At 38.8% G+C, this 18,431-nt stretch overlaps 1 long non-coding RNA gene across 1 annotated transcript in view; it reads left to right on the top strand.

Annotated features, from left to right (window-relative positions):
- The window catches only part of LOC140369160 (uncharacterized), an 86,239-nt gene extending 71,293 nt beyond the window's left edge, over nucleotides 1–14,946 (top strand). Inside the window, exon 2 of the long non-coding RNA XR_011928223.1 lies at nucleotides 14,791–14,946. This is a non-coding gene — a long non-coding RNA (uncharacterized lncRNA). The remainder of the gene's footprint in view (nucleotides 1–14,790) is intronic.
- Nucleotides 14,947–18,431: the final 3,485 nt, after the last annotated feature.

Below are 18,431 nucleotides of genomic sequence, written 5' to 3'. Positions count from 1 at the left end.
AGCTCTTCTACAGCAAATATTTGTTTATTTGTTTGTTTCCCCCATGAAGGTGTTCGAACCTTCCACTAGATGCCAACTTTATCTTTGGTTAAAAGCTCATAAAAGTCTTTTCATGTCATATTAAATTTAAAACTTTAGATCTACATTTTACCTATTATATTACGTATTAAATGAATTTAGCTTTCTGTCATCGCTGCTCTATTGTTTCCCCTAACCTAGTCATTCCACACAAAAGCCACTTTGTGTTGTTGGACATGCTAACTATTGTTTTTTGGAAGATATATTCTTTCACAATCAGGTTATAGTTAGAGTCAAGAGGATTATCTTTAAGAACAGGTGATTTGTTAAGGTTTGGGGCTTAGAGTCATGTTTGTAGCTAAGTTTAGTCATGTTGGGCTGGTATCCATCAGAAGCCCATCCGCCCAGTGTCCCCTGCCCCACACTGAGGGTCATTTATCACTGTCAGACCTCCCTCTTCTCCTCCATACATCTGCTTGTGTCTCACTGTCCTCCTCTGCTTTTGTGTCCCCTCATGAAGTCTGCATCCATCTCTCAAAAAGCAGTCGACATACAAACCCGTAGAGTGTTTCTGACCCGTCTGATTCGACAGGAAGCGTACATAATTTCATTAGTCTGATCGGGAAAAAAGCCGTCGCCACGCTGAAAGTCTTGCTGACAGCTTGACATGGTTTATAAATCAGTTACACATACGGAATTGTGTCCTGTGGCAGATGCTATTAGAGTGACTGATGTTAAATAGTTAATACAGATTTTGTAAAGTAATGCTATTCATTGTAATTTACACATGAAAGATCCTATATCACATTTTTTTCTGGGTCTTTACCATACTTTTGCACAGTATAATTTAAAATGATGTAGAAAACAAGCAAATCATTCCTGTTTTCTTAACATTTTCTAGAATTGGCCAAAGGACTATAAACTTCCTACTATAGCTTCAAACTTTTTTTAATTTTAGTGTGGGTAATGTGAGTGATCAAATGGTTAAAACTAGAGCTAGTGAAGGTGGACTTTAAAAACTCCCTGCCCTTATACATTGTTGTGCACATCACTTACACAGCGCTTTTCAGGACACCCAAAGACGCTTCACATTAGTCCTTCACTCCACACGTGGTGGTGGTAAGCTTGTAGTCACAGCTGCCTTGGGACAGACTGATGGAAGCAAGGCTGCCAATCTGCGCCATCGAACCCTCCGACCACCACCAACCATTCATTCTCATAACTGATCCATACTAAGCAAGTGTCTTGGTCACATGTTTATGTTTACCTGTGGTCACATGTTTATGTTTAGTCTTGGTCACAGATTTGTGTTTACTTCTGGTCACATGTTTGTGTTTACTGTTAGTCATATGTTTGTGTTTACTCTTGGTCACAGATTTTTGTTTACTGTAAGTCATATGTTTGTGTTTACTTCTGGTCACATGTTTGTGTTTACTGTTAGTCATATGTTTGTGTTTACTCTTGGTCACACATTTGTGTTTACTTCTGGTCACATGTTTGTGTTTACTGTTAGTCATATGTTTGTGTTTACCTGTGGTCACAAGTTTGTGTTTACTCTTGGTCACAGATTTGTGTTTACTCTTGGTTACAGATTTGTGTTTACTGTAAGTCATATGTTTGTGTTTACTTCTGGTCACATGGTTGTGTTTACTGTTAGTCACATGTTTGTGTTTACTCTTGGTCACAGATTTTTGTTTACTGTAAGTCATATGTTTGTGTTTACATGTTTGTGTTTACTGTTAGTCACATGTTTGTGTTTACTGTTAGTCACATGTTTGCATTTACCTGTGGTCACAAGTTTGTGTTTACTCTTGGTCACAGATTTGTGTTTACTGTAAGTCATATGTTTGTGTTTACATGTTTGCGTTTACTGTTAGTCATATGTTTGTGTTTACTCTTGGTCACAAGTTTGTGTTTACTCTTGGTCACAGATTTGAGTTCATTGTAATTCATATGTTTGTGTTTACTTCTGGTCACGTGGTTGTGTTTACTGTTAGTCACATGTTTGCATTTACCTGTGGTCACAAGTTTGTGTTTACTTCTGGTCACATGTCTGTGTTTACTGTTAGTCACATGTTTGCGTTTACTTTTGGTGACATGTTTGTGTTTACTGTTAGTCATATGTTTGTGTTTACTTCTGGTCACATATTTGTGTTTACTTCTGGTAAACCGCAGCTCGTTTTGGTCGTACAGTGGTTCTGTTTAATCATTGTCCTTGTCTCACTTTGAGAGTATCCGGCTTAACAAGGGTCAGTGATGATTTTCCTTTCCTCTTTGAAAAATGTCTTCTCAAATATTTTTGGGTGTCATTTTACTCCAATAATCTTGAGTTCTATAACACTTCAGATTTAGTTTTTTATGGACAAATGACCAAACTACACACACAGTAATATTGAGTATTTTGATTTCTACTGTAAGATGTCAAAAGCACACCTTCCATTCTCACTGAACGAACAGCACATGCATCTGCTCCTCCCTCTCTCTCCCTCCCCAGGCTGCGCCCGCTCGCCCTTAAATTGAATCAAGTTCTTGACAGGACGTCCCACCAGCATGCCCCCCTCTGTCCAGACTGTCCATCATCATGAGTAATGAGCAGTAGATTTCATCAGTGGTCTCTAATAGTCACCAGGGGACAAGTTGGGAGCTCAGACAGAGAGAGCAAGAACAGCATTTTGCCACATTCCTCACAAGTATTTCAAACCTAATGAGGAGTATTAAAAGGAAGTAAACCTGGCCTAGAACACGAATGAACCAGGAATAGAACCAAGTCTACATCAAGACAAAAATTGGCATTGAATAATAGATGTCAACATGGCAAATTTGCTAAATATTTATAATTTGTTTTATTGTTTCATAGGGATAATATAGAAATGTATGGAAATTAATTTGATTTCATGTATTGCCGTATTCTAAATATGTCTGTGTGTGTTTGAACATTTAATAAAACAAAGGTCACAGTAAGAATTAGGGCCCGACCAATACATTTTATCTTCTTATTTGTCAAGAATTGATTCACAACTGTTGTAAATATGTGTTTTTATGCTACTTCTATGCCACACGTAAGCATTGCTGGTCTGTGGCTGTATCCATGGTTACTGGACACACACAGATCTGTGAATGAGCTGTGAAAAGAGGCATCAATAACCAACAATTTACGCATATTAATGAAAGGCATGCATAATATTTAGCCACTTTTATCGGGTTGTTCACTTCACTAGAAGACTCGTAAATTATAAAGAGTGTCTTTAAAATTCAGTCTTTAAAATGGACAGTTTAGGCAGAACAACTGTAAATAAAGCCTGTGCAAACCCAATTTAAAACCAAGCCTGACACACTTTTAATAATCAGCTCACAATATACAATAGTTATATCAGCTGACACCTCCAAAAGCAATTCTTAACAGGATCGGCCCCTCAAAAAATCCATATCGTAGGACTAGAAGGGTTGGAAATCTGTTATCGAGAGAGGACAGACAAGAGAGACAAGAAAGAAGAGACAAAGACTGGAGAGGAGTATTCATGTTTGGGAATAACTATGTGGATAATGAGGCAGATAATGAGACAGGGACGTCCCAGCGCTGCATGCAGGAGCTGGAGATGAGAGCTCTGGTTACCGTTCAAACCGCTGGGGGTTTCCTGGAGGAGGAAGAAGGGGTGGGGGAGGAGCCAAGAGGGGGGTATCCCAGAATTCCTTTGGTTGTCTTCTCTCTCTGTGAAGCTTTCAAGAGCCCCTTGTTTTGACAGCTGACTTGTTCTTTAGCCCAAATGCTAATGGCTATCAGCGGCTAATCTCAACTCTTTTCGCACCTACACAACGTCCAAAACGGGGAGCACAACGTAAATAAATAATGGGCAGATTATGGAAAAAGAGTCAGCCAAATACTTATAGTATATAAGTAGTCTGACAAGCATTCATCAGATACTTTTAATCCGTAAATTTACTTTGGAGGAACACACTCTATCGCCAATAAAAAAAAATCTATAAAACCAACACAGGTTACACGGTGTTTTCAATTATGCATGAAATGTTTAATAAATGTAACCAAATTCTGTAACTAAGTACCATGGCATGTATATCCTTGTCTTGAGGAAATACTAGCTCCCCATTGGCCTGCTACATCATGTTATAGAATACATACATTAGATACTACCTTGACAAACTTGCACTGTCAACTGGAATGTTAAATTATGCTCTTCAGTCCATGCTACAGCTGATCTGGGACCATAATCGCGTTTCTGTCCATTTCTTCCAGTAGCAGCAAGAAAGCAGCGGTCAAAATTACAGACAGCAACAAAAACACGATTGACACTGCCGTATTGACCATGATCAGACAGATGGATTTGTTTAAGTGGATTATACTTCTGTTTATAGAAACCACAGGGTCAATATTTGGAATCTTTTACACAAAATATGGACGCCAAGACAACTGAATAACTGCTTTTAGTCTGATTTAAACTGACAATTAAATATTAATGTAAACCCAGGTAATACTATTGAATTGTCTTGATTTAAATCTCAAAGACCCCAATAACACATCTGGTGAAGTGTGTCGTATTTCTGCTGCAGGGAGTAGGCTGTAGACTGGACAGGAGTGATCTAACTTTTGTTGTTTTGTGCTCTCCAAGTTCTCTGTACATGTGAACATAGTGACTGACGTGGCCATGGATTTCCGACTTTAGATTTCCTAATTCTTTTTCTTTATTTCCTCCTTTTCATTTCGATGCTATGCTCTGTTCACTCACACAGTAAAGGTTCAGTATTTTCACGTTTGAAAGACACATTTTGCCATAGCTATACAGGCAGTCTCGTCTAGCTGTCTTTGTACACATTTAACTGGAAAGTGGTTAATATGATTTTGGGTTCTCTTGTGCAACCTTCCTCTCCTGCAAACTCCTCTGTTTGTTCACAGACCTCCCCATGGGCTCTAATAACTGCTGCTGTAGCAGGAACACTTCCCAAGTAGTCTCTGGTTCCCCAATGTAGGTTAGGCAAGAGCACCAATCTTCACCCAACAATGAACAATATATATTACATCTTACATTTGAGTCTTCAACGGAACAGAAATGGAAAAATAAAACACTTCAAACACTGTGGAACTACCTATACCTCCAATTCAAAATCCCTCCATTCAAACTTGCAAAACACTTTCTATTTTCTTTAGGTTACAAACATCCTAAGCTTTTAAATCGTTTACACAGAAAGTGAGATGGGCCAATCGCTGTGAGGCTAATTGTGCCTGGTTAAGCTTCCTCTAGCTCAGTCTTGTGATAGTTTGTGCCTATATAAACATATGGACTGGAAGGATGGAACCATTTCCAAAGCTGACATTAATCATAATAAATATATTGTTTGGAGTAATATTATATGCCAGGTATAAAGTAGCTGATTGTTATTTTTTCCTAACTCAGCTCCCTTCAGCTTCAGTTACCTGTAATCACTATAGAAGATTATACTAATACATGGTCTTTATGGACAGATTTAGAACGAGCCAAGAACATGATGGCAGATGTAGGATTATGGGCTGTGATGCATGGACACATATGTTAGAGATGGAAAATGATTTGCCTGTGTTTGGAAGTTGGATGGATATCACATCTGAGTCCTATTTATTCTTGATATATTGTTTGTTTTGTTATGAAATGTTATTCTGAAAAGATTTTAATTTTTTTTTTGTTTTTAGTTTGTTTGTGTGTGTTATAAATCTAATATGTTTATAGTTTTTCATTGAGTTTTTTGGGGAATATTTAATGCTAACTACACTTTTAACTCTTTGTCTGCCACGGATGGAAATGTCCATTTTAAGAACTGAATTATATCACGTGATGCGGTGCGACCTGATGCACATGTTCAGTACAAAACCGTTCACCTGCAAAACAAGCTGTAGAGACGGTAACTTTGGGTGCATGGGCCTGGGGCTGGGAAAAGCCTGCCTGTGTGACCTCATGTTGTTTATTCTGTGCAAAACTGAAATATAACTGTTTTGCGAGCTTTGGAGAATATATTTTATATTCTAAACAGGCAAAAGGATGATTGAGTTTGGTGAAAAGTAGCAGGGACGAGACAGAGACAAACACTCGGATGAGAGCGGACCAAGTTATTCTCCCGTAGTCCAAAGGCGTATTAGAAAGTGAAGATTATTTATTTGTCTATGCGTGTAGTGTTGAATATATTCTGTGCATTGTAAAAAGGAAAATTCACGTGTCCCATGCAGTAAATGTGAACTCACAAGGCTGTGGCCGTCTGCACACGGAGCCTGGCATATGTGCTGCCACCTTAACCACTCAACCACCGGGCAGAACTGCTTTGCTCCTTTTACCATGTAAGGAGCCAGGTGTGTGCCCCACTGATTCATAACCTGTATATGCCTGTTTATTTTGTTGTTTCAGTCAGATTTAAGCCAATGTGGAATCCAAACTACACCTTCCCCAGACTTCAGTCTCAGGGCTGTTATTGTCGAACTAGATCCCTGTCCTGTGTTAGACGGATGGTAATATTACGGCATGATGCAATTTGATGAAAGAGTACAGCGTAGTCTGGATTCTCCATCAGCCAGATCAGTGAGCACAAGCGCAAAACCAGAAGCTACTGCTCTGGCAAAGCTGGACACACTGTTTTAACCGTTATTTGTCATCTTCCACTCACTGAAATTCACTACTCTTTAACTCACTTCTACTTATTTAAGTGACTGTGTCTGTGCCACCTGTGCTCAGATTACATTTTGTAGCTCTAAATTGTACCCTGGATGACAGTTAATAAGATTAAGCATTAGGATTTGTCATCATACAAGAAATTAATGTTACTGCCCGAATTTAAAACCATACTTTGGGACATTTTCCTCCAGGATTTTATTCCATATTGGGGAGAATTGTTGCCAAAAGAACAACATTTCTATGGAAACAAGCAAAAATACATTTACATTATATACAGGAGGCTGTTAATGCCCACTTTGCCAGATCAAGGGCAATGTGGGGTTTGTTCCAAGAGTTGAGCAAGAGTTTTCTTAAGCTACAGAGACACAAAACATAATATAAAATTACCATTGAATTACACATGGCAAGAATGGGGGAAATAGGTGGGCCTTAAGGGGTTAAGGTGGGTAAAAAATAAAAATAAACTTAGATGTTAGAAGGCCATAGAGAAGATGAGACATATGTAACAGCATGAGCATGACACTTGCACATTCACATCATCAAAATTGGGACTAAACAAGGACTAGACCCAAAACTAAATATGAACTACAACAGGACAAAACAAAGCTAGAACAGGACCAAACTTAGTCTACATCAAGGCTAAACTTGGTTCAAACCAGGACCAAACAAGTACAAGAGGCAAATGTAGACCTTTAGAAAATGGTAATGACCTGGTTCGCTGGTAATACCACAGCACATTGGAGAGACAGGTGAGTTAAGCATATTATGCTTAACTCACCTGTCTCTCCAATTTGAATAAAACATTCAAGAATACTATAATGATCCTGTCTTTTTCCACATGTATTTCCTTCATGCTTCAGTCAAACCTTTGGAGCTTTGTCCTATTAGTGGGAATGAGGAGTCAGACTGCAGGAATGCTCAGCTCTCCCAGACACACTATCCATTACAAAGATGTAAATCTATAATGAGAAGGCCTTTCACTGCCTGTAGACATTATGATCACAGCAGCTTACATTCAGGTTTTCTGAGAAGATAAAAACATGCTATCAAAGGCTGCTTAATGTTATGCACAAAATATGTGTTCAACTATGATTCAGTTACTTCTGATATGGAACATGTTTGATGAGTAAACTTTATATAAGCTGTTTCTGCTGTCTAACTCATTGTAATCATGAATATAAGTGAAAGGCAGCCGTTGGAGCTGTTAGGTCTGTGTATGTGTGAAGTTTACACCCAGACCCAGGTCAAAGGTTATCTCCAGCTCATCTTGGCAATTCATAACCGAAGGAATGCAACACAAACAACATGACACATTTGGAGCTTGTCTGGATATTCCTCATGCATGTGCTCGATAAAATATGCAAGACATTTTGCTAGAGTGTCATTCCAGCTCACTGTTGCAAACACAGAGCATAAGACACCTCATCCAAGTGTTCTCTGTGAAAGTGAATATGCTGAACTTCCTTCCGGGTATGATGTGATAAGAAGAGTTGCTCACACATTCATATATAGAGCATTTATGGCAGTTTTCTTTGACATAATTTCCCTTTACAGTGCACATTTCACTCTCTGAAGGTTATAAGCCCCACCATCAGTCACCTATCACATTCAAACCAGGAAATGCGGGTCAACTCTCCACAAAAGCAAACATTAAACATTAATTCTGTTGCTTGTACACTGTGGAAACTATTTATTGTTGTTTATGTGCTTGATACATTGACCAATACGTGAAAAGAGTCAGTAACTTCCAGCATCTTTTTCTAAAGTTCACTAATTTAAGTAGGATGTGTGGTAAAATGTCATTGTCAAACTGTTATCAGCTATATCATTAAACTGAAATAAATGGTGCTAGACGTTTTTTAAGGCTTTGGTGTCAAGAATATAGCAAATATTTTTAATAGTTTGCTATGTTTGGTGGGTAATGCTAATTCTCTGATTGAAAATGCATTGGAGCCAACATATAGAACTGCACAGCCTTTAGAATGCAAGCGTTCAAGTTCACATTTCCTAACTACAGCTATATTCAAATTGCTTCCTCTATGTTCATTTCAAACTACAGTAAGCCTACACCTACTCGTCTTCTGGATGTGTGTTGACCCTCCCAGCTCGGAGCACAGATAAGCTCCAGTGATGGATCCATTCTGTCACCAGGACCAGGCTCGGGCTATCGGTTCAACATGCGGGATGTGTGCACTGACACTGGCCGCGGTGAGCGTGTGTGTGTGTGAAAGGGAAATTAGGAGTGGGAGAATGTGACTAAACAGCTGAGATAAGGGTGATAAAGTGATACGACAGCGAGAGAGACAAATGAGGGGAGATAGAAGCCAAGACGAAAAGCAGAGCCAAAATAATCATCATAATCTTTAAATTATATTATGCTAAACTGACATTTTTGAGCTTGAGATTTAAAAATATATCTGTTGATTTATTCTTGTAATTTATCAATCCTGTTTATGGATGTAAGTTTTGTGTTTATGAACGCTATTTTCTTCCGACCATTCAGAAGATGATATTATTAGATATTAATATTAATAGATATATTTTGTTGTTTGATAATGAATGGCTCTGGAAGCTGTCCCAATTCTTCATCACTCATTGTTTCAGAGCCCAACATCTTGTTCCACCTGCTTATGTCATGAGGTGGTTCTGACTTTCTTCCTTTCCTTCAAGTGCTTCTCTGTGTTTTTATTGGACACTTTAAATGGAGTTGTTGTGAATTATTTGCTTTATATTCATTAATTTTCTACTGCTTTCCCTCGTTTGCAGTCGCAGGTGACTAGAGCCTATCCCAGTGACTTTGGGCCATAGTCGGGGTACATCCTGGACAGGGGCCAGCTCGTCTACAGGGTTAACACAGAAACACAGACACACAGACAAACATTCACTCTCACATTCATTCACTTGGGGCAATTTAGAGTTGTCAATTTACCTAACACATGCATGTCTTTGGACGGTGGGAGGAAACCAAAGACCCCCGGGAGAACCCACGGTAACACGGGAAGGACATGCACGCTCCAGAGAGATCATGTGATGTTGGTCTGAATCGAATGCAGGATCTCCTCAGGCTAGTGCTCTAACCACTCTGCCACCATGCACCCACATACAATTTCATATTTATTCATATTCAATTCTATTCACTTATTTTAAATCTTTGCTTTAACACATTTTAATTGCTGTCCAAAAGTAGTTTTAAAAAGCCTGGAAATCACATGAATAGTGTACAACCTTTAATTTCTCAAAAAAATCACCTCTAACTTTAAGCCTATACTGTTGTTTCTATATGCAGTTTTAACCACCCCTGTGGTGTATTTTGTTTTGGCCTGAGCCTTGATTACGCTGGGTCGCAGTAAAAGCAGCCCCTAAGCACCATAAACCCCAGTCTTTACGTACATATTTTTACCTCTCAGCAAAAACAATGCTGCTCCTCCATTGTTTCTGTAATGAGTTGGTTTGCAGTGCAGGCTTCACGTTGCGCCGCTCATTGCCCCATGTTGTTGGATGGCAGCAAGAGACGCAATTAAAATCATTGTTTCATTAAGGCCCTTTGCCGTGAGCAGGCATCCGACCACAACACAGCTCAGACTAACTTGTTGGGAGCGTGCTATAGTTTCGGATGGGGCACAAACACGTGCAGGAAATGTCCAGAGCAGAGGTGGATAATAGTAAAAAAAAAACAATCTGTGGTAGTACCATTTGAAAAGTACATTTAAAGTCCCTGAAAAGGTTGTTTACCAGCAGCTTCCTCTTAATAAACGACTCATTTGGTGTTTTTCGATCAGGTTTTAGACCTCATCACTGCACTGAGGCTTCTCTTGTCAAGGTGAAAAATGACATCCGCCTGAACACTGACACGGGCAAAGCCTCAGTCTTAATTCTGTTAGATCTGAGTGCTGCTTTTCACACTGTCAATCATGGGATCCTCTTACAGAGACTAGAGGACTGGTTGGGCATCACTGGCACCGCCCTAAACTGGTCCTATGTGGAAGACAGGAAGTGCCTGCTCACTGGCCTCTCCAAACCGGCCTCCTGCTGGTGCCCCGCGTCAGGTCGAAACATGGGGAATCTGTGTTTCAGTTTTATGCAGCTAAAAGTCTTCCTGAAGATGTGAGACAGACATCTACTCTGGCAATGTTCAAATCCAAGCTGAAGACAGTTTTGTTTAGCTGTGCGTGTGACTGAAATGATTTTCTTTGCACTCTTCTCTTTTATGTCTCAAACTGTTTTGTGATTTCTCTCATGTCTTTATGATTTTAATGATTTTTTTTCCTGTTGTGTGAAGCACTTTGAATTGCCTTGTGTATGAATTGCGCTCTACAAATAAACTTGCCTTGCCTAGTACTGTACAAATAAAGTCTGATTTATTTTTTACCAAGGAGTGTTCATGTACCAGGTTGTGCTAGTGCGTACTGATATAATCACATAGAAATTTACAAGGTTTTGTACCAAATAGTGATAACTTGAGATCCAAGGTCTGGATTGCAAAGGGTATAAAAGTTTTTCACCAGATTCACATGAAAAGCTTTGAAATGTTGAAAGAATCCCTTGGCTTGGAGAAACAGGACTTTTAGTCTTCTAGCATTTACAAATAAGAAGTTATTAAAACCAAGAACTTGAATTAAAAAAACATATTAAAAAGTGTCCATTATTCACAAGGAAATGCTAAATTTTGGGGAAACTCTGGAAGCCAGGAGGCAAACCACTATCACATTATATAAATATTGGACAAGGTTGTTTTTGATACTACCATCCCTCTCGGCTTTATAACTATGTCCTTGGGCCTCAGAACACAATTAATGGATCCTTTTGGAATTCACAAGTGGCAGCAGGAAAAAAGGCCATCACGAAGAAGTGGCTGACAAAAACCTCACCTACAATCAAGTACTGGACTGACATTGTAACAGACATTAGGCAAATGGATAAACTAACATTCACGATTAATTTGGAAATGGACAGATTGTGTTTCTTTTGTTGTTTAGTTAATGTCTATCAGTATGTTTACTTTGAAACATGTTCTCTCTGTTCTAAGTATAGTAAGTATAGTATTTTTTAGATGGCTGTATAGATGGATGTATAAAATGGTTAAAAGCTCAACAATTATTCACTCAGAATGTCCCATTAAAGTCATGTTGAAAATACCAGATAGCACATTTTCAAGAAACATCAAGAAATATTACTCCAATACAAGCAAATAGTATAATCTCAGAACTACAATTTCTCAAGTAAATGTCGATACATAAAAGTAACTTCTCTCTGTTACCAAACAATTAGAATCCAATCAAAAGCGCTGTTCTTTCTTACCCACGTTCATGAATCTGCTTGCGTTTGACCGCACATTGTTTTAGCCATCTGTTAGTTTGTAGAAGACTTCACAGTGTTACCATGGTGTAGACTTTGTGCTCCGTTTTGCATATGAAAAGACCACCCATGGGTGCAGGAGGGAGCACATTCTCAAAGAGGAGTTGGTGGAGAATATTAATTGTTTGGCTCTGTTCTTGGGTGAAATTGCCACAGAAAACACAGTCGGACGCTTTGAGCAGCAACTTCAACTGCGACTTATGTAAACACGGGTCAGAGGCTAAAGCTAAAGACATTAACACTGGACACAATGTAATGTCCAGTCAAACCTGTTTCTTGAACCGTATTCAGTCCTGTCATATCCTGTCCATGGAGAAAAGCAGGTGACAGACACCCCACGAGAAATATTACATAGTGCACCTTTGTGAGACAGGCCTCTACTCTGACAATGTTCAAATCCAAGCTGCGCATATGACTGAAAGGATTTTTCTTTGGACTCTTCTCTTTTATGTCTTAAATTATTTTTTATTTTTGACATTTTAAATTCTAAAATATGTATCTAGGACTATTTTGAGGTAGTACCCTACACCTTTAAATTTTAGCTTAAAAATAGCACCTTTTAAATTCATTCAAATTAAAAAGGTCTTTCTTTAGAGAAATTCTCTTTTATTTTTTATTTAGTTTAGTTAATTTTATTGTATTTCTGTTTCTGTAATTTCTTTGTGATTTTAATGCATTTTTCCTGCTGTGTGAAGCACTTTGAATTGCCTTGTGTATGAAATGTGCTCTAAAAATAAACTTGCCTTCCCTTACAGAAGACATATTGTGCTTTTTTCCAGGTATTTAAGATGAAACTATAAGTACAAATAGCATCCATTGTAAATCGTAATATTGGTCTAAAACTCCTAATAATAGAAATGGGTCAATTGACTCTCTGTTCAAAACTGGCACAGTGCATTTTACCAAAGCAGGCAGAATGTTTCTTATTGTTGATACATTTTGCTTTTTTCTTTTCACCCTAATTTTTTTCTTAACTACAATTCTGCACAGCTTATAATTGGTAGTTCACTTATTGTTATTCTGGTATTTTATCAACATGTTGCTAACAGACGCATTGCACTTAAAGGCACTATGGACCTTTCTGGTGGAGGGTCTTGTGCTTGTCTGCTAAGTAATGTCATTGCTTTGCCAGAATGTTCCACACAGTATGGCATTAAACTTATCTCCATGGAAACAAGCGAGTGAAAAAAAAAAATGGATTGTCGTACTGTGGAACATTCCTGGCAAAGCAATAGAACATCTCCATGGAGACAGTATCCTTAAAGGACACCTATTATGCGTAATGTACTTTTTTGAGCTTTTAAGCATGTTCCAACATTGTTCCCTCATTGAAAACATATCTGGAGTTAAGTCTGTGTAATTCCTCATTCCTCCAGAAGTGTTCCATTGTAGAACAAGTTTTATTCATCTGGATACTGTTTTTGTAAAACAAGACGTTTTGACTCTCATCATCTCTTCAGATTGAGAATGTTTCTTGGATGAGAGTCAAAAAATCTTCAAAAAACATCATGAAAAACAGGGTCCAGATGACTACAACTGAATCATGTTCTACAATACCTGGAGTTGTATTTAGCGTCATTCACGCTTAAATGATGAATCTTGGTTAGAAAGTTCTCTCCTGTGTTGTGAGTTCAAATCCCGACTCCCACAATTTAGTGCATGTCCTCCCTTCTCTTGCATCCCCATTTCACGCTCGGACCAAAAACATTTTTAGATAAGAGCTGTTCCTTTTAAATGATGCTAGTTGAATAGAAATTGGAGCACAATGGCAGTGTCGTCAGAGCTTTTGCCACCCAATAAGGAGATCATGGGTTCGATTATCGGGCAGACCAAAATCACATGATCTCTCTGGAGTCTGCTTGTCCATCCTCTCTCCGGGTTCTCCGGCCTCTCACCGTTACATGTGTAAACTGGCAACTCTAAATGCCCCTAGTGAATGAATGTGAGAGTTAATAGTTATTTGTGTTTCTGTCTCTGTGCTAACCTTGCAATGAGCTGGTGTGCCCCGCCTAAGGCCCATAGTCACTGGGATAGATGAATGAATAATAGACATACAAATAATGAGCTAAATAAAAGTAAATGTATTGTTTGGAGTGTGATGTTTGTCTGATGTTTTTTTCTTCTTTTTGCATGTTCCTTGTTATATCCTATGCCATCGCTCCTCCCACTTACGTCTCCAGTGACTTCCTTTTGCAACTGATGAGATACACATTTGTGAACCCCACCCGCCCTAACGCACCCCTAAGACAATGCTCTCGGTACCTGTCAGCTCTATCAGGCTCTTATGAACATTCTTTGGTTAGTTCTGCCTCCGCACTCACGTCACTCTGTACGTACTCCATGATTAGTCCTGGATTCAGGCCAAATGACCCAGTGTCGTACATGATCACTGCTCTGTCGAGGGACCAGGGGGAAAAGGAGTGACAAAAGCAATAAAAGCCAACTTAAAGATCTACTATGTAACTTTTCTGGTGGAGAATCTGCCACCTGCTTGTTTTTTTTCATTGCTTTGCCAGGAATATTATGACAATTGCATTAAACATATATCTAGCATTTATTTAATTGCATAGTTTGTAAAGCTAAAAAAGAGAAAAAAGAATTCTTACTGCAAACAGGTTCACTTCTCCATAGATCTGACCGTAATTGGCCCTGCTTGGATAGACGTTTAATGCCATACTGTGGAACAATCATTTAAACGGGCAAATAAAGTAACACCTCAGGGACCGGCCTCCTGCTGGTGCCCAGAGTCAGGACAAAACATGGGGAGTCTGCATTTCAGTTTTATGCAGCTAAAATCTGGAACATTCTTCCTGAAGATGTGAGACAGGCCTCTACTCTGACAATGTTCAAATCAAAGCTAAAAACAGTTTTGTTTAGCTGTGCATATGACTGAAACGATTTTTTCTTTGCACTCTTCTCTTTTGTTTGTGATTTTATTAGTTTAGACAATCAGTTGGATTGAAAATTTTTAATTTAGTTAATATTATTGTATTTCTGTTTCTGTCATTTCTTTGTGATTTTAATGAATTTTCCCTGCTGTGTGAAGCACTTTGAATTGCCTTGTGTATGAAATGTGCTCTACAAATAAACTTGCCTTGCCTTGCCACTAGTTTTGCCCTTGTACAGATATACTGTAAATACAGCTCTTATTAATTTGAATGTATTAGTTAGGACTGCATTAACAATGTTACGTTTAAGATTGAGCAGCAGCAAACTCTCATCACGTTAGTACTGTAAAAATCAGGTACTACCCCATCAAAATGTTGGATAAAAATGCACAAGAAAAGGGCTTTTGGTGGGCTTCTATCAGCCATCCCCAGCCAAGTGTGCCTGAGGAGTAAAGTAACTTTTGGCATGTTTCCACTGGTTCGCTTTGCAGTGGTACGAACCGAAGGTGTCTCCACTGTCTTATGTGAACCGTATTGGCCTGTGTAAATGATCCAAAGCGGACCCGGTGAGGTGTAGCTTCCAGAGGGCCCGCTTTCAGCTCAGGTAACGCTTTTGAGCGAGATGATTGGAAAAGAGAGAACGCAGACTCTGATGGCAAAAAGCAACTATAAACAGATAATAATAATTTCTCACCAACATTATTATAGAGACGTTTAAATGGGGAGCTGTGGTTAAAAGTGGTGCAGTGGTGTAGAGAAGATAAATAAATGCAGGAAAAACTGAGAAAAAACCGGAAGTAGTTTTTTGTTTTTTCTAGCTTTAGCCACGTCTCGGCGCAACAAATGTAAAACACTAGACATCTTTTTGTGAATTACTGAGATCAGCTGATGATTCATGTGCAATACAGAATTTACTTATTTAGAAAACCTGTGTTATGTTTTGGAAACGTCATCTAAATGTGGCTTTTGTGGAAAGTAAGAAAAATGCATTGTTTCTGTAGATCTAATACTGTTCACTTGTGGCTGATCAAACACTGATAAACCTGTCAAGTGTCATCTGCTTATTACTTCCTCGTTCTGCTGTCATGTGACCTAAGGGTGCACCCGCTGTTTCCCCTGTCATCTGACCCGTGGGTGCTCACACTGATGGCTTCCTCAGATGGGACCACCCTGAGGCCTCGCTCCTCTCACATATCGCCCTGTATCTGCAGCTTGTTTACTCTGTCACTCTAGCACTGCTTCTGTTACGGGACCCTCTCCTGCTCATTTCCTCCCATCCTCAGCCCAGTTTGAACTACCATCCACAGGGAGCCACATTCTATTATATTAAGCAGGCAACGTATGGTTTGCTGTTGGATGCCATTGTAGGAAGGTAAGTATGCTCAAATTAATTTGTCTTTGCTCCGCCACTTCAAAATGGAAATAAAATAAATACAGAGTGCTATATAATTTTATAGATATTTTCTTGTAATTGGAAGTTAAAACTTACATGACAAGTTAGACTACTCATTTAACTAATTTGTGCTAAACATAATTATATTTCAGAATTGTTTTCCCTATTTTCAGTGATGTCTATACACATACTCCATTGTTAGACATGCACAGCAGATGTGACATACAGTCATACAGCCCACTAATAAAAAAAAAAAACAGAATAAAATAAATAAAATAAATAAAATAAATAAAATAAATAAAATAAATAAAATAAATAAAATAAATAAAATAAATAAAATAAATAAAATAAATAAGATTGTGAAACTTCTGTGCATGGGGAGAAACAAACCATTCATTTCAATGTAAAAGAGCTGCTTTATAACCCGCACACCTTTGGAGTAACTGTTATTTGTGAAGACATGGAAAACAATAACCCAAATTTGTAAAAATATCCAAGAATGCTAATAGCAGGCCTCCATTAAAACTCAAGTGTGACTTGACATGAATTAAAATGCACACAATCCACCTGGAATGGTATAAAAAGCAGGGAAAAGTGGCATTTCCCATTGACAACAGTGTCTTTCCAAAGCTAGACCACACCCCCTACTATGAAACGTTGACATCTGTATCTATGACGTAGAGGCAGGGCCGGCCTAGCCTATAAGCGAACTAAGCAGCCGCGTAGGGCCCCGAGGCGTTAATAGGGCCCCCAATCTGGCAACCCGTCTTATGAGAAGTGCAAGCGCAGCGTGCGCCACTAGTGTAGTAGCGCTGACAACAGTCAACAGCGGTAACATAACGCACAAACCGCATTTATTTGTAATGACAATCTGGCAACCAAGACACCAAACCTGCGCTGATTGGGCAACTTCATTGTGCGCGAGCAGAACGAGAGCAAAATATAAACACAAATAGAACGTGGTCATCATGTCCAGAAGAATATATCTCCTGGTGCCGAAAAACGAAAGAAGAAACTTCTTGACGATGTAAAGAAACTGCAAACTCAACAACACTCTCCAGGTATTGAACTTCTCTTACAAAGAGACTGTTAATGCTGCTGTTTCAAAGAACACAATTCTGTGACGTTAGTTCGCTCAGGCTGGAGGCGACGAGAGCTCTGCCCCGCGCATAATAATGTGTCTGAATGAAAGATAATAAGCTTAACATTTACACCAGCCCGGTAGTGTTAGCTGCAGGTGAGGCCGGTGAGGTGGCGTCTGTGCCCCGGGTCACAAAGAGGCGGAGATACGGTCCGGACGAGCGCCGTCCCGTCCAGAACCTCTGATGTGAAACTTTGGAGTGAACAGTGTGCGGCCCTGTCCCGGGCCCCTGTGCAGCCTCAGTTAGAGATGAGCGGGTTTGAGTTTGTGTCCCTCTCTCACATCACCATGTGTGAGATCAATCGTGACTCGTGATGTCTGTTTTACTTTGACTTCTTAACGTGCAATAAGAGGAACGTAAAGGTTTATGCACGTAAGGTCCATCAGCCAATCACATCGCAGCATTGTTTCATGCAGGAGTCCAGTGTGTGATGTTCAGATCAGAACAAACATTTATATGGTAATTAACTTTTAATAGAGCAATAAAACATTTCAATTTATTTGAAAAGCATCAGCATCATTAGACTATTTGTTATAAATTATAATAAATTGATAGTGAAAAATAACCAGACATATTATGATTACGTCTGTTATAGAATAATACTATATATTTTTATACAAAAGTGGCAAAGTTGCAGAAACGCAGTCGCTTCACTATAGCTAGGTTTGGACCTTCACTTCTCGTTCTGTTCATTCTCTGGGAATAACATGTTTGCACTGTTTTATCAGTGTTAATTGTTAATCAATGCTTATGCCATTTGTTTAATTTAATATAACTTGTTTTGTCACTTTGGCAAGAAGGAACAGTTGGGAGCAGTAAAAGATAAATTAGTAAGGATAACTATTAATTTTACATTTTCAGTTAAAATGAATCAATTTGACCATAATTATTTTTCATAGCCAATATTGTATTGAGTAATTAAGTACACTAATGTATTAATAACTGGCTTTAGTCATTTTCTCCTGGCACAGTTTCATCACATCAT

Source organism: Eucyclogobius newberryi, unplaced genomic scaffold (genome assembly GCF_026437365.1).
Source record: "Eucyclogobius newberryi isolate DKJ021-1_F unplaced genomic scaffold, fEucNew1.0.hap1 SCAF_20, whole genome shotgun sequence".
NCBI lineage: Eukaryota > Metazoa > Chordata > Actinopteri > Gobiiformes > Gobiidae > Eucyclogobius > Eucyclogobius newberryi.
Note: the sequence above shows the minus strand (reverse complement) of the source record. Positions and strands in the feature narration are given on the sequence as shown.